This window comes from Polypterus senegalus, unplaced genomic scaffold, assembly GCF_016835505.1.
Source record: "Polypterus senegalus isolate Bchr_013 unplaced genomic scaffold, ASM1683550v1 scaffold_3548, whole genome shotgun sequence".
Classification (NCBI taxonomy): domain Eukaryota; kingdom Metazoa; phylum Chordata; class Cladistia; order Polypteriformes; family Polypteridae; genus Polypterus; species Polypterus senegalus.
In genome coordinates, this window is record NW_024382214.1 from 1288 (window position 1) to 16842 (window position 15555).

Below are 15555 nucleotides of genomic sequence, written 5' to 3' on the forward strand. Positions count from 1 at the left end.
AGGCAATTCGATTCTTATCTTTAACCAAGCGTCTTACAAGCAAGCCTAGAAAACTCCAAAGGCGGCAAAAAAACTCAGAGATATCTAAGACCTCTATTACCTAGAGTTACTCAATCATGCCGTAAACCAGAACAGAGACAGGAAAGACACATTCTTTTTACCAAGCTCAGAGGCCTGTGAAACAGGCTGTGAATTCTAGCTGGCCCAGGAAGTAGGAACAGACATTGTGCCAGGAAGAGACGCCAGTAGCCTCGCGCTGACATGCGACACCTTGTCAGACTTACAAAAACTGAAGGTAGAAGGTGGCGCCAAAGGACAACTAGGTGAGGAGCACCAGAGAAGCATTAAAACAGTGCAGCCAAAGGAATTTAGATTATATGGAACTGAATATGTTGAGTGTGCACACTCTGCAATGCATCATGGGTAGGGCAAGAAACTCCCGCCCACCACCCAGAGATACAAAGCGCCACTTATGCTAATCAACATCTGAATTCTTGCAAGGCCTCTAGACAGAAGTCAGCTTGTCCTGGGTATCCATCGCTATTTCCACTTCTCCTGATTTTCCGCTTCCTTGGGCGCAAAGGAACAACTGGAATAGACAATAGACACGTCCAGAGCTGGTGAATTCTTCTTTACACCAATGTCAGACCGTGCTTGCCGATGGGGTTCTCGTCATGTCACTTCAGGCCACTAGATGCACGAGAACCACACGATCGACTTCAAGGGTTAAGTGATCTATCAGGTGAAATCCTAATAGTGTGCAGACACTGGGTGGGCTCCTCATTATTGAATCAGTCGAAATCTCAGAGGTGGGTTGGGACTTGGATGTCCTGTTTCACCGGAAACTCTACAGATTGAGGCGTGGCATCAGCGTTATGTCAGTGCAAAAGTGCAGTGTTTGGGAGGCAAGCCTTGGAGATCAAGTTAAACCTTGTATCGATGGCTACATTCAGGTCACACATTGAAAACAATATTATTTCCACGGAATTCAGAAATCAGCAGCAATCAGCGGGTACTTAAGCGCCATGTCCTTTGATGCACATTTTCCATTTTGCAAAATTTTCCTCAAAGAAGAGTGAAGACAAAATAAACAATTACAAACCAGGAATAACAAAGTCCTTCTGGATACTCCCGCTGATAAGATTTTTGAAGTGTTACCCATGTTTAAAAGTCTGAAGAATGGGAGATTTGGATTCAACATATTACCTATGCTGTGCTTGCCACTGTTGAGGTATGTAGCTGTGCCATCATCTGAAAGTTTTCCAGAATCCCAAGGTATCTTCTGCATGGTTTTGTAAGAGATATGCTGCAGCTCTGTGTGAGATAGCGAGCTTTATGTCTTCCTCACACAAGGCAATTCGATTCCTTATCTTTAATATCTACACAGGCGCAGCCCGAAAACTCCCGTTACGGAAAAAAACTCACAGCAGATACCATGTAAACCCTCTGAAATCCTACCTAAGAGTTACATGCAACATCAGTACGGTTAAACCAGGGGGAACAGAGACAGGAAAGACACAACTTCTTTTTTTAACCAAGCTCAGAGAGCCTGTACGAAACAGGCTGTGCAAAAATTCTTTGAGACTCTACTTGGTCCTCTCCACGGAAATCTTTAGTAAAAGGCGAAAGATTTATTGGGATGAAGGGAACCCAGAGCATGTGTGTTGCGGCCAGGAAGAAGAGAACGCGACCAGTGAGGCCTTGCGCTGACATCGACATTGTCAGACTTTCAAGACTGAAGGTAGAAGGTGGCGTAAGGACAACTAGGTGAGGAGCACCAGAGAAGCATTAAAACAGTCGCAGCCAAAGGAATTTAGATTATATGGAACTGAATATGTTGAGTGTGCACACTCTGCAATGCATCATGGGTAGGGGCAAGAAACTCCCCGCCCACCACCCAGAGATACAAAGCAACACTTATGCTAATCAGCATCTGAATTCTTGCAAGGCCTCTGGACAGAAGTCCAGCTTGTCCTGGGTATCCATCGCTATTTCCACTTCTCCTGATTTTCCGCTTCCATGAGCGCAAAGGGAACAACTGGAATAGACAATAGACACGTCCAGAGCTGGTGAATTCTTCTTTACACCAATGTCAGACCGTGCTTGCCCGATAGGGTTCTCGTCATGTCACTTCAGGCCACTAGATGCCGAGAACCACGCGATCGACTTCAAGGGTTAAGTGATCTATCAGGTGAAATCCTAATAGTGTGCAGACACTGGGTGGGCTCCTCATTATTGAATCAGTCGAAATCTCAGAGGTGGGTTGGGACTTGGATGTCCTGTTTCACCCGGAAACTCTACAGATTGAGCAGCACGAGGCATCAGCGTTATGTCAGTGCAAAAGTGCAGTGTTTGGGAGGCAAGCCTTGGAGATCAAGTTAAACCTTGTATCGATGGCTACATTCAGGTCACACAGTAGAAAACAATATTATTTCCACGAATTCAGAAATCAGCAGCAATCAGCGGGGTACTTAAACGCCATGTCCTTTGATGCACATTTTCCATTTTGCAGAATTTTCCTCAAAGAAGAGTGAAAGACAAAATAAACAATTACAAACCAGGAATAACAAAGTCCTTCTCGGATACTCCCGCTGATAAGATTTTTGAAGTGTTACCCATGTTTAAAAGTCTGAAGAATGGGAGAATTTGGATTCAACATATTACCTATGCTGTGCTTGCCACTGTTGAGGTATGTAGCTGTGCCATCATCTGAAAGTTTTTCCAGAATCCCAAGGTATCTTCTGCATGGTTTTGTAAGAGATATGACCGCAGCTAAAAGATCTGCTTGTGTGCTTAGATAGCGAGCTTTATGTCTTCCTCACACAAGGCAAGTCGGTTCCTTGTCTTTAATATGCAGGCGATGCGTACACAAGGAGCGAGAGCCCACAGAAACTCCCAAAAGAATTACCCGGAAAAAAACTCACAGCAGATACCATACAAAACCCTCTGAAATCCTACCTAAGAGTTACATGCAACATCAGTACGGTTAAACCAGGGGGAACAGAGACAGGAAAGACACAACTTCTTTTTTTAACCAAGCTCAGAGCCTGTATGCGAAACTGGCTGTGCAAAAATTCTTTGAGACTCTTTAGCAGGTCCTCTCCACGGAAATCTTTAGTAAAAGGCGAATTTGTTGGGATGAAAGGAACCCAGAGCATGTGTGTTGCGCCCAGGAAGAGAGAACACGGCAAGTGAGGCCTGCGCAGCTGACATGCACGACACCTTGTCAGACTTACAAAAACTGAAGGTAGAAGGTGGCGCCAAGGACAACTAGGTGAGGAGCACCAGAGAAGCATTAAAACAATGCAGCCAAAGGAATTTAGATTATATGGAACTGAATATGTTGAGTGTGCACACTCTGCAATGCATCATGGGTAGGGGCAAAACTCCCGCAGACCACGAGATACAAAGACGCCACTTATGCTAATCAACATCTGAATTCTTGCAAGGCCTCTAGACAGAAGTCAACTTGTCCTGGGTATCCATCGCTATTTCCACTTCTCCTGATTTTCCGCTTCCTTGGGCGCAAAGGGAACAACTGGAATAGACAATAGACACGTCCAGAGCTGGTGAATTCTTCTTTACACCAATGTCCAGACCCGTGCTTGCCGATGGGGTTCTCGTCATGTCACTTCAGGCCACTAGATGCCGAGAACCACCGATCGACTTCAAGGGTTAAGTGATCTGTCGGTGAAATCCTAATAGTGTGCAGACACTGGGTGGGCTCCTCATTATTGAATCAGTCGGAAATCTCAGAGGTGGGTTGGGACTTGGATGTCCTGTTTCACCCGGAAACTCTACAGATTGAGCGCACGTGGCATCGCGTTATGTCAGTGCAAAAGTGCAGTGTTTGGGAGGCAAGCCTTGGAGATCAAGTTAAACCTTGTATGCGATGGCTACATTCAGGTCACACATTGAAAACAATATTATTTCCACGGAATTCAGAAATCAGCAGCAATCAGCGGGGTGCTTAAGCGCCATGTCCTTTGATGCACATTTTCCATTTTGCAAAATTTTTCAAAAAAGAAGAGTGAAAAGACAAAAATAAACAATTACAAACCAGGAATAACAAAGTCCTTCTCGGATACTCCCGCTGATAAGATTTTTGAAGTGTTACCCATGTTTAAAAGTCTGAAGAATGGGAGATTTGGATTCAAAACATATTACCTATGCTGTGCTTGCCACATGTTGAGGTATGTAGCTGTGCCATCACCATCTGAAAGTTTTCCAGAATCCCAAGGTATCTTCTGCATGGTTTTGTAAGAGATATGACCCTTAATAAAGATCTGCTTGTGTGCTTAGATAGCGAGCTTTATGTCTTCCTCACACAAAGGAATTCGATTCCTTATCTTTAATATGCAGAGCGTGGCATTACAAAATGAGAGCCCTGAAAACTCCCAAAAGAATTACCCCGGAAAAAAACTCACAGCAGATACCATCGCATACCCTCTGAAATCCTACCTAAGAGTTACATACAACATCAGTCAGTTTAAACCAGGGGAACAGAGACAGGAAAGACACAACTTCTTTTTTAACCAAGCTCAGAGAGCAATGTCGAAACAGGCTGTGCAAAAATTCTTTGAGACTCTTTAACGGTCCTCTCCACGGAAATCTTTAGTAAAAGGCGAAAGATTTGTTAGGGATGAAGGAACCCAGAGCATGTGTGTTGCGGCCAGGAAGAGAGAACGGCCAGTGAGGCCCTGCGCAGCTGACATGCGACACCTTGTCCAGACTTACAAAAACTGAAGGTAGAAGGTGGCCAAAAGGACAACTAGGTGAGGAGCACCAGAGAAGCATTAAAACAGTCGCAGCCAAAGGAATTTAGATTATATGGAACTGAATATGTTGAGTGGGCACACTCTGCAATGCATCATGGGTAGGGGCAAGAAACTCCCGCCCACCACCCAGAGATACAAAAGCGCCACTTATGCTAATCAACATCTGAATTCTTGCAAGGCCTCTAGACAGAAGTCAGCTTGTCCTGGGTATCCATCGCTATTCTCCACTTCTCCTGATTTTCCGCTTCCTTGGGCGCAAAGGGAACAACTGGAATAGACAATAGACACGTCAGAGCTGGTGAATTCTTCTTTACACCAATGTCAGACCGTGCTTGCCGATAGGGTTCTCGTCATGTCACTTCAGGCCACTAGATGCACGAGAACCACACGATCGACTTCAAAGGGTTAAGTGATCTATCAGTGAAATCCTAATAGTGTGCAGACACTGGGTGGGCTCCTCATTATTGAATCAGTCGAAATCTCAGAGGTGGGTTGGGACTTGGATGTCCTGTTTCACCCGGAAACTCTACAGATTGAGGCACGTGGCATCAGCGTTATGTCAGTGCAAAAGTGCAGTGTTTGGGAGGCAAGCCTTGGAGATCAAGTTAAACCTTGTATCGATGGCTACATTCAGGTCACACATTGAAAACAATATTATTTCCACGAATTCAGAAATCAGCAGCAATCAGGCGGTTAAGCAGCGCCATGTCCTTTGATGCACATTTTCCATTTTGCAAAATTTTCCTCAAAGAAGAGTGAAAGACAAAAATAAACAATTACAAACCAGGAATAACAAAGTCCTTCTCGGATACTCCCGCTGATAAGATTTTTGAAGTGTTACCCATGTTTAAAGTCTGAAGAATGGGAGATTTGGATTCAACATATTACCTATGCTGTGCTTGCCACTGTTGAGGTATGTAGCTGTGCCATCATCTGAAAGTTTTCCAGAATCCCAAGGTATCTTCTGCATGGTTTTGTAAGAGATATGACCGCAGCTAAGATCTGCTTGTGTGCTTAGATAGCGAGCTTTATGTCTTCCTCACACAAGGCAATTCGATTCCTTATCTTTAATATGCAGGCGTGCGTACACAAAGGCGAGAGCCTGAAAACTCCCAAAAAGAATTACCCCGGAAAAAAAACTCACAGCAGATACCATATAAACCCTCTGAAATCCTACCTAAGAGTTACATACAACATCAGATACGGTTAAACCAGGGGAACAGAGACAGGAAAGACACAACTTCTTTTTAACCAAGCTCAGAGAGCCTGTCAGAAACAGGCTGTGCAAAAATTCTTTGAGACTCTTTAACGGTCCTCTCCACGGAAATCTTTAGTAAAAGCGAAAGATTTATTCGGGATAAAGAGGAACCCAGAGCATGTGTGTTGCGGCCAGGAAGAGAACACGGCCAGTGAGGCCTGCGCAGCTGACATGCACACCTTGTCAGACTTACAAAAACTGAAGGTAGAAGGTGGCGCCAAAGGACAACTAGGTGAGAGCACCAGAGAAGCATTAAAACAGTGCAGCAGCCAAAGGAATTTAGATTATATGGAACTGAATATGTTGAGTGTGCACACTCTGCAATGCATCATGGGTAGGGCAAGAAACTCCCGCCCACCACCCAGAGATACAAAGAAAGCGCCACTTATGCTAATCAACATCTGAATTCTTGCAAGGCCTCTAGACAGAAGTCAGCTTGTCCTGGGTATCCATCGCTATTTCCACTTCTCCTGATTTTCCAGCTTCATTGGGCGCAAAGGGAACAACTGGAATAGACAATAGAGCACGTCAGAGCTGGTGAATTCTTCTTTACACCAATGTACAGACCGTGCTTGCCGATAGGGTTCTCGTCATGTCACTTCAGGCCACTAGATGCACGAGAACCACGATCGACTTCAAGGGTTAAGTGATCTATCAGTGAAATCTAATAGTGTGCAGACACTGGGTGGGCTCCTCATTATTGAATCAGTCGAAATCTCAGAGGTGGGTTGGGACTTGGATGTCCTGTTTCACCCGGAAACTCTACAGATTGAGGCGCGTGGCATAGCGTTATGTCAGTGCAAAAGTGCAGTGTTTGGGAGGCAAGCCTTGGAGATCAAGTTAAACCTTGTATCGATGGCTACATTCAGGTCACACATTGAAAACAATATTATTTCCACGAATTCAGAAATCAGCAGCAATCAGCGGGGTACTTAAGCGCCATGTCCTTTGATGCACATTTTTCCATTTGCAAAATTTTCCTCAAAAGAAGAGTGAAAGACAAAATAAACAATTACAAACCAGGAATAACAAAGTCCTTCTCGGATACTCCCGCTGATAAGATTTTGAAGTGTTACCCATGTTTAAAAGTCTGAAGAATGGGAGATTTGGATTCAGCATATTACCTATGCTGTGCTTACCACTGTTGAGGTATGTAGCTGTGCCATCATCTGAAAGTTTTTCCAGAGTCCCAAGGTATCTTCTGCATGGTTTTGTAAGAGATATGACCCGCAGCTAAAGATCTGCTTGTGTGCTTAGATAGCGAGCTTTATGTCTTCCTCACACAAGGCAATTCGATTCCTTATCTTTAATATGCAGGCGTCACGTACACAAGGCGAGAGCCCTGAAAACTCCCAAAAGAATTACGGAAAAAAAACTCACAGCAGATACCATCGCATAAACCCTCTGAAATCCTACCTAAGAGTTACATGCAACATCAGTGCGGTTAAACCAGGGGAACAGAGACAGGAAAGACACAACTTCTTTTTAACCAAGCTCAGAGAGCCTGTACAGAAACAGGCTGTGCAAAAATTCTTTGAGACTCTTCTTGGTCCTCTCCACGGAAATCTTTAGTAAAAGCGAAAGATTTATTGGGATGAAGGAACCCAGAGCATGTGTGTTGCGCCAGGAAGAAACGGCCAGTGAGGCCTGCTTGCAGCTGACATGCGACACCTTGTCAGACTTACAAAAACTGAAGGTAGAAGGTGGCGCCAAAGGACAACTAGGTGAGGAGCACCAGAGAAGCATTAAAACAGTGCAGCCAAAGGAATTTAGATTATATGGAACTGAATATGTTGAGTGTGCACACTCTGCAATGCATCATGGGTAGGGGCAAGAAACTCCCGCCCACCACCCAGAGATACAAAAGCGCCACTTATGCTAATCAACATCTGAATTCTTGCAAGGCCTCTAGACAGAAGTCAGCTTGTCCTGGGTATCCATCGCTATTTCCACTTCTCCTGATTTTCCCGCTTCCTTGGGCGCAAAGGGAACAACTGGAATAGACAATAGACACGTCCAGAGCTGGTGAATTCTTCTTTACACCAATGTCCAGACCGTGCTTGCCGATAGGGTTCTCGTCATGTCACTTCAGGCCACTAGATGCCACGAGAACCACGATCGACTTCAAGGGTTAAGTGATCTATCGAGTGAAATCCTAATAGTGTGCAGACACTGGGTGGGCTCCTCATTATTGAATCAGTCGAAATCTCAGAGGTGGGTTGGGACTTGGATGTCCTGTTTCACCCGGAAACTCTACAGATTGAGGCCGTGGCAGCGTTATGTCAGTGCAAAAGTGCAGTGTTTGGGAGGCAAGCCTTGGAGATCAAGTTAAACCTTGTATCGATGGCTACATTCAGGTCACACATTGAAAACAATATTATTTCCGCGAATTCAGAAATCAGCAGCAATCAGCGGGGTACTTAAGCGCCATGTCCTTTGATGCACATTTTTTCCATTTTGCAAAATTTTCCTCAAGAAGAGTGAAAGACAAAAATAAACAATTACAAACCAGGAATAACAAAGTCCTTCTCGGATACTCCCGCTGATAAGATTTTTGAAGTGTTACCCATGTTTAAAAGTCTGAAGAATGGGAGATTTGGATTCAACATATTACCTATGCTGTGCTTGCCACTATTGAGGTATGTAGCTGTGCCATCATCTGAAAGTTTTTCCAGAATCCCAAGGTATCTTCTGCATGGTTTTGTAAGAGATATGACCCAGCTAAAGATCTGCTTGTGTGCTTAGATAGCGAGCTTTATGTCTTCCTCACACAAGGCAATTCGATTCCTTATCTTTAATATGCAGGCGTGCGTACACAGAAGCGAGAGCCCTGAAAACTCCCAAAATTACCCGGAAAAAAACTCACAGCAGATACCATGCCAAACCCTCTGAAATCCTACCTAAGAGTTACATGCAACATCAGTACGGTTAAACCAGGGGAACAGAGACAGGAAAGACACAACTTCTTTTTTAACCAAGCTCAGAGAGCCTGCACAGAAACAGGCTGTGCAAAAATTCTTTGAGACTCTTTCGGTCCTCTCCACGAAATCTTTAGTAAAAGGCGAAAGATTTGTAGGGATGAAAGAACCCAGAGCATGTGTGTTGCGGCCAGGAAGAAGAACACGGCCAGTGAGGCCTGCGCAGCTGACATGCGACACCTTGTCAGACTTACAAAAAACTGAAGGTAGAAGGTGGCCAAAGGACAACTAGGTGAGGAGCACCAGAGAAGCATTAAAACAGTCGCAGCCAAAGGAATTTAGATTATATGGAACTGAATATGTTGAGTGTGCACACTCTGCAATACATCATGGGTAGGGGCAAGAAACTCCCGCCCACCCCAGAGATACAAGCGCCACTTATGCTAATCAACATCTGAATTCTTGCAAGGCCTCTAGACAGAAGTCAGCTTGTCCTGGGTATCCATCGCTATTTCCACTTCTCCTGATTTTCCAGCTTCCTTGGGCGCAAAAGGGAACAACTGGAATGAACAATAGACACGTCCAGAGCTGGTGAATTCTTCTTTACACCAATGTCCAGACCGTGCTTGCCGATGGGGTTCTCGTCATGTCACTTCAGGCCACTAGATGCACGAGAACCACCGATCGACTTCAAGGGTTAAGTGATCTATCGAGTGAAATCCTAATAGTGTGCAGACACTGGGTGGGCTCCTCATTATTGAATCAGTCCAGGAAATCTCAGAGGTGGGTTGGGACTTGGATGTCCTGTTTCACCCGGAAACTCTACAGATTGAGGCACGTGGCATCAGCGTTATGTCAGTGCAAAGTGCAGTGTTTGGGAGGCAAGCCTTGGAGATCAAGTTAAACCTTATATACGATGGCTACATTCAGGTCACACATTGAAAACAATATTATTTCCACGAATTCAGAAATCAGCAGCAATCAGCAGGGGTACTTAAGCGCCATGTCCTTTGATGCACATTTTTTCCATTTGCAAAATTTTCCTCAAGAAGAGTGAAAGACAAAAATAAACAATTACAAACCAGGAATAACAAAAGTCCTTCTCGGATACTCCCGCTGATAAGATTTTTTGAAGTGTTACCCATGTTTAAAAGTCTGAAGAATGGGAGATTTGGATTCAACATATTACCTATGCTGTGCTTGCCACTGTTGAGGTATGTAGCTGTGCCATCATCTGAAAGTTTTCCAGAATCCCAAAGGTATCTTCTGCATGGTTTTGTAAGAGATATGACCCGCAATAAAGATCTGCTTGTGTGTGCTTAGATAGCGAGCTTTATGTCTTCCTCACACAAAGGCAATTCGATTCCTTATCTTTAATATGCAGGCGTGCGTACACAAGGCGAGAGCCCTGAAAACTCCCAAAAGAATTACGGAAAAAAACTCACAGCAGATACCGCCATACAAACCCTCTGAAATCCTACCTAAGAGTTACATGCAGCATCAGTACGGTTAAACCAGGGAACAGAGACAGGGAAAGACACAACTTCTTTTTTAACCAAGCTCAGAGAGCCTGCTTCGCAAAACAGGCTGTGCAAAATTCTTTGAGACTCTTTAGCGGTCCTCTCCACGGAAATCTTTGAAGTAAAAGGCGAAAGATTTGTGGGGATAAAGGAACCCAGAGCATGTAATGTTGCGGCCAGGAAGAAGAGAACACAGCCAGTGAGGCCTGCGACATCGCACCTTGTCAGACTTACAAAAACTGAAGGTAGAAGGTGGTGGCAAAGGACAACTAGGTGAGGAGCACCAGAGAAGCATTAAAACAGTAAGGCCAAAGGAATTTAGATTATATGGAACTGAATATGTTGAGTGTGCACACTCTGCAATGTACATCATGGGTAGGGAAGAAAACTCCGCATACCACCGAGAGATACAAAGCGCTGCTTATGCTAATCAACATCTGAATTCTTGCAAGGCCTCTAGACAGAAGTCAACTTGTCCTGGGTATCATCGCTATTTCCTTCTTCTCCTGATTTTCCAGCTTCCTTGGGCATAAAAGGGAACAACTGGAATAGACAATAGACACGTCCAGAGCTGGTGAATTCTTCTTTACACCAATGTCCAGACCGTGCTTGCGATGGGGTTCTCGTCATGTCACTTCAGGCCACTAGATGCACGAGAACCACGATCGACTTCAAGGGTTAAGTGATCTATCGGAGTGAAATCCTAATAGTGTGCAGACACTGGGTGGGCTCCTCATTATTGAATCAGTCGAAATCTCAGAGGTGGGTTGGGACTTGGATGTCCTGTTTCACCCGGAAACTCTACAGATTGAGGCACGTGGCATCAGCGTTATGTCAGTGCAAAAGTGTAGTGTTTGGGAGGCAAGCCTTGGAGATCAAGTTAAACCTTGTATGCGATGGCTACATTCAGGTCACACAGAGAAAACAATATTATTTCCACGGAATTCAGAAATCAGCAGCAATCAGCGGGGTACTTAAGCGCCATGTCCTTTGATGCACATTTTTCCATTTGCAAAATTTTCCTCAAAAGAGAGTGAAAGACAAAAATAAACAATTACAAACCAGGAATAACAAAAGTCCTTCTATACTCCCCGCTGATAAGATTTTTGAAGTGTTACCCATGTTTAAAAGTCTGAAGAATGGGAGATTTGGATTCAGCATATTACCTATACTGTGCTTGCCACTGTTGAGGTATGTTATCTGTGCCATCATCTGAAAGTTTTCCAGAATCCCAAGGTATCTTCTGCATGGTTTTGTAAGAGATATGACCATGGCTAAAGATCTGCTTGTGTGCTTAGATGGCGAGCTTTATGTCTTCCCTCACACAAGGCAATTCGATTCCTTATCTTTAATATGCAGGCGTGCGTACAAAAGGCGAGAGCCCTGAAAACTCCCAAAAGTTACCCGGAAAAAAACTCACAGCAGATACCATATAAACCCTCTGAAATCCCTACCTAAGGAGTTACATACAACATCAGTACGGTTAAACCAGGGGGAACAGAGACAGGAAAGACACAACTTCTTTTTTTTTTTAACCAAGCTCAGAGAGCCTGTACTGAAACAGGCTGTGCAAAAGAAATTCTTTGAGACTCTTTACTTGGTCCTCTCCACGAAATCTTTAGTAAAGGAGCGAAGATTTATTAGGGATGAAGAGAACCCAGAGCATGTGTGTTGCGGCCAGGAAGAAGAGAACACGGCCAGTGAGGCCTCTTGCAGCTGACATACGACACCTTGTCAGACTTACAAAAACTGAAGGTAGAAGGTGGCGTAAGGACAACTAGGTGAGGAGCACCAGAGAAGCATTAAAACAGTCGCAGCCAAAGGAATTTAGATTATATGGAACTGAATATATTTGAGTGTGCACACTCTGCAATACATCATGGGTAGGGGCAAGAAACTCCCCCCCACCACCCAGAGATACAAAGAGCGCCATATTATGCTAATCAACATCTGAATTCTTGCAAGGCCTCTAGACAGAAATCCAGCTTGTCCTGGGTATCCATCGCTATTCCCACTTCTCCTGATTTTCAGCTTCCTTGGGCGCAAAAAGAACAACTGGAATAGACAATAGACACGTCCAGAGCTGGTGAATTCTTCTTTACACCAATGTCCAGACCGTGCTTGCCCGATGAGGGTTCTCGTCATGTCACTTCAGGCCACTAGATGCACGAGAACCACGATCGACTTCAAGGTTAAAGTGATCTATGCGAGTGAAATCCTAATAGTGTGCAGACACTGGGTGGGCTCCTCATTATTGAATCAGTCGAAATCTCAGAGGTGTAGGTTGGGACTTGGATGTCCTGTTTCACCGGAAGCTCTACTGATTGAGACACGTGGCATCAGCGTTATGTCAGTGCAAAGAGTGCAGTGTTTGGGAGGCAAGCCTTGGAGATCAGATTAAACCTTGTATCGATGGCTACATTCAGGTCACACATTAGAAAACAATATTATTTCCGCGGAATTCAGAAATCAGCAGCAATCAGCTGGGGTACTTAAGCGCCATGTCCTTTGATGCACATTTTTCCATTTGCAAAATTTTCCTCAAAGAAAGTGAAAGACAAAAATAAACAATTACAAACCAGGAATAACAAAGTCCTTCTCGGATACTCCCGCTGATAAGATTTTTTGAAGTGTTACCCATGTTTAAAGTCTGAAGAATGGGAGATTTGGATTCAACATATTACCTATGCTGTGCTTGCCACTGTTGAGGTATGTAGCTGTGCCATCATCTAAAGTTTTCCAGAATCCCAAGGTATCTTCTGCATGGTTTTGTAAGAGATATGACCCCAGCTAAAGATCTGCTTGTGTGCTTAGATACTTGAGCTTTATGTCTTACTCACACAAGGCAATTCGATTCCTTATCTTTAATATGCAGGCGTGCACACAGAAGCGAGAGCCCTGAAAACTCCCAAAATTACCCGGAAAAAACTCACAGCAGATACCATACAAAACCCTCTGAAATCCTACCTAAGAGTTACATGCATCAATCAGTACGGTTAAACCAGGGAGACAGAGACCAGGAAAGAGACAACTTCTTTTTTAACCAAGCTCAGAGAGCCTACATGAAACAGGCTGTGCAAAATTCTTTGAGACTCTTTAACTTCCTCTCACGAAATCTTTAGTAAAAGCGAAAAGATTTGTGGGGATGAAGGAACCCAGAGCATGTGTGTTGCGGCCAGGAAGAAGAGCACAGCCAGTGAGCCTGCACTTGTGACATTGTCGACACCTTGTCAGACTTACAAAAACTGAAGGTAGAAGGTGGCGCAAGGACAACTAGGTGAGGAGCACCAGAGAAGCATTAAAACAGTGCAGCCAAAGGAATTTAGATTATATGGAACTGAATATGTTGAGTGTGCACACTCTGCAATGCATCATGGGTAGGGGCAAGAAACTCCCCGCCCACCACCCAGAGATACAAAGCGCCACTTATGCTAATCAACATCTGAATTCTTGCAAGGCCTCTAGACAGAAGTCAGCTTGTCCTGGGTATCCATCGCTATTTCCACTTCTCCTGATTTTCCGCTTCCTTGGGCGCAAAAGGGAACAACTGGAATAGACAATAGACACGTCCAGAGCTGGTGAATTCTTCTTTACACCAATGTCAGACCGTGCTTGCCGATGGGTTCTCGTCATGTCACTTCAGGCCACTAGATGCACGAGAACCACACGATCGACTTCAAGGGTTAAGTGATCTATCGAGTGAAATCCTAATAGTGTGCAGACACTGGGTGGGCTCCTCATTATTGAATCAGTCGAAATCTCAGAGGTGGGTTGGGACTTGGATGTCCTGTTTCACCCGGAAACTCTACAGATTGAGGCACGTGGCATCGCGTTATGTCAGTGCAAAAGTGCAGTGTTTGGGAGGCAAGCCTTGGAGATCAAGTTAAACCTTGTATCGATGGCTACATTCAGGTCACACATTGAAAACAATATTATTTCCACGGAATTCAGAAATCAGCAGCAATCAACCGGGCACTTAACGCCATGTCCTTTGATGCACATTTTCCATTTTGCAAAATTTTCCTCAAAGAAGAGTGAAAGACAAAAATAAACAATTACAAACCAGGAATAACAAAGTCCTTCTGGATACTCCCGCTGATAAGATTTTTGAAGTGTTACCCATGTTTAAAAGTCTGAAGAATGGGAGATTTGGATTCAGCATATTACCTATGCTGTGCTTGCCACTGTTGAGGTATGTAGCTGTGCCATCATCTGAAAGTTTTTCCAGAATCCCAAGGTATCTTCTGCATGGTTTTGTAAGAGATATGACCCGCAGCTAAAGATCTGCTTGTGTGCTTAGATAGCGAGCTTTATGTCTTCCTCACACAAGGCAATTCGATTCCTTATCTTTAATATGCAGAGCGTGCGTACACAAGAGCGAGAGCCCTGAAAACTCCCAAAGAATTACCCCGGAAAAAACTCACAGCAGATACCATCGCAAACCCTCTGAAATCCTACCTAAGAGTTACATGCAACATCAGTCCGTTAAACCAGGGGAACAGAGACAGGAAAGACACAACTTCTTTTTTTAAACAAGCTCAGAGAGCCTGTACGAAACAGGCTGTGCAAAAATTCTTTGAGACTCTTTACGGTCCTCTCCACGGAAATCTTTAGTAAAAGCGAAAGATTTATTCGGGATGAAGGGAACCCAGAGCATGTGTGTTGCGCAGGAAGAAGAGAACACGGCCAGTGAGGCCTGCGCAGCTGACATGCGACACCTTGTCAGACTTACAAAAAAACTGAAGGTAGAAGGTGAGCGCCAAAGGACAACTAGGTGAGGAGCACCAGAGAAGCATTAAAACAGTCGCAGCCAAAGGAATTTAGATTATATGGAACTGAATATGTTGAGTGTGCACACTCTGCAATGCATCATGGGTAGGGGCAAGAAACTCCCCACCACCCAGAGATACAAAGAAACGCCACTTATGCTAATCAACATCTGAATTCTTGCAAGGCCTCTAGACAGAAGTCAGCTTGTCCTGGTATCCATCGCTATTTCCACTTCTCCTGATTTTCCCTTCCTTGGGCAAAAGGGAACAACTGGAATAGACAATAGACCGCAGACTGTGAATTCTTTTACA

The 15555-nt window shown here is 44.3% G+C and overlaps 9 non-coding genes across 9 annotated transcripts; all 9 read right to left on the reverse strand.

Moving 5' to 3' along the window:
* Positions 1 to 1545: 1545 nt before the first annotated feature.
* Positions 1546 to 1659, reverse strand: LOC120521016. The gene has a single exon (XR_005631957.1). It is a non-coding gene; the product is annotated as a U5 spliceosomal RNA (small nuclear RNA).
* A 1385-nt stretch (positions 1660 to 3044) lies between these two features.
* On the reverse strand, positions 3045 to 3157 carry LOC120521012. Its single transcript, XR_005631954.1, has one exon. It is a non-coding gene; the product is annotated as a U5 spliceosomal RNA (small nuclear RNA).
* A 1389-nt stretch (positions 3158 to 4546) lies between these two features.
* Positions 4547 to 4661, reverse strand: LOC120521018. Its single transcript, XR_005631959.1, has one exon. It is a non-coding gene; the product is annotated as a U5 spliceosomal RNA (small nuclear RNA).
* A 1379-nt stretch (positions 4662 to 6040) lies between these two features.
* On the reverse strand, positions 6041 to 6156 carry LOC120521010. The gene has a single exon (XR_005631952.1). It is a non-coding gene; the product is annotated as a U5 spliceosomal RNA (small nuclear RNA).
* A 1381-nt stretch (positions 6157 to 7537) lies between these two features.
* LOC120521019 lies at positions 7538 to 7649 on the reverse strand. The gene has a single exon (XR_005631960.1). It is a non-coding gene; the product is annotated as a U5 spliceosomal RNA (small nuclear RNA).
* Positions 7650 to 9021: 1372 nt separating this feature from the next.
* On the reverse strand, positions 9022 to 9133 carry LOC120521011. Its single transcript, XR_005631953.1, has one exon. It is a non-coding gene; the product is annotated as a U5 spliceosomal RNA (small nuclear RNA).
* A 1388-nt stretch (positions 9134 to 10521) lies between these two features.
* LOC120521013 lies at positions 10522 to 10638 on the reverse strand. Its single transcript, XR_005631955.1, has one exon. It is a non-coding gene; the product is annotated as a U5 spliceosomal RNA (small nuclear RNA).
* A 1383-nt stretch (positions 10639 to 12021) lies between these two features.
* LOC120521015 lies at positions 12022 to 12139 on the reverse strand. Its single transcript, XR_005631956.1, has one exon. It is a non-coding gene; the product is annotated as a U5 spliceosomal RNA (small nuclear RNA).
* A 2878-nt stretch (positions 12140 to 15017) lies between these two features.
* On the reverse strand, positions 15018 to 15131 carry LOC120521017. The gene has a single exon (XR_005631958.1). It is a non-coding gene; the product is annotated as a U5 spliceosomal RNA (small nuclear RNA).
* Positions 15132 to 15555: the final 424 nt, after the last annotated feature.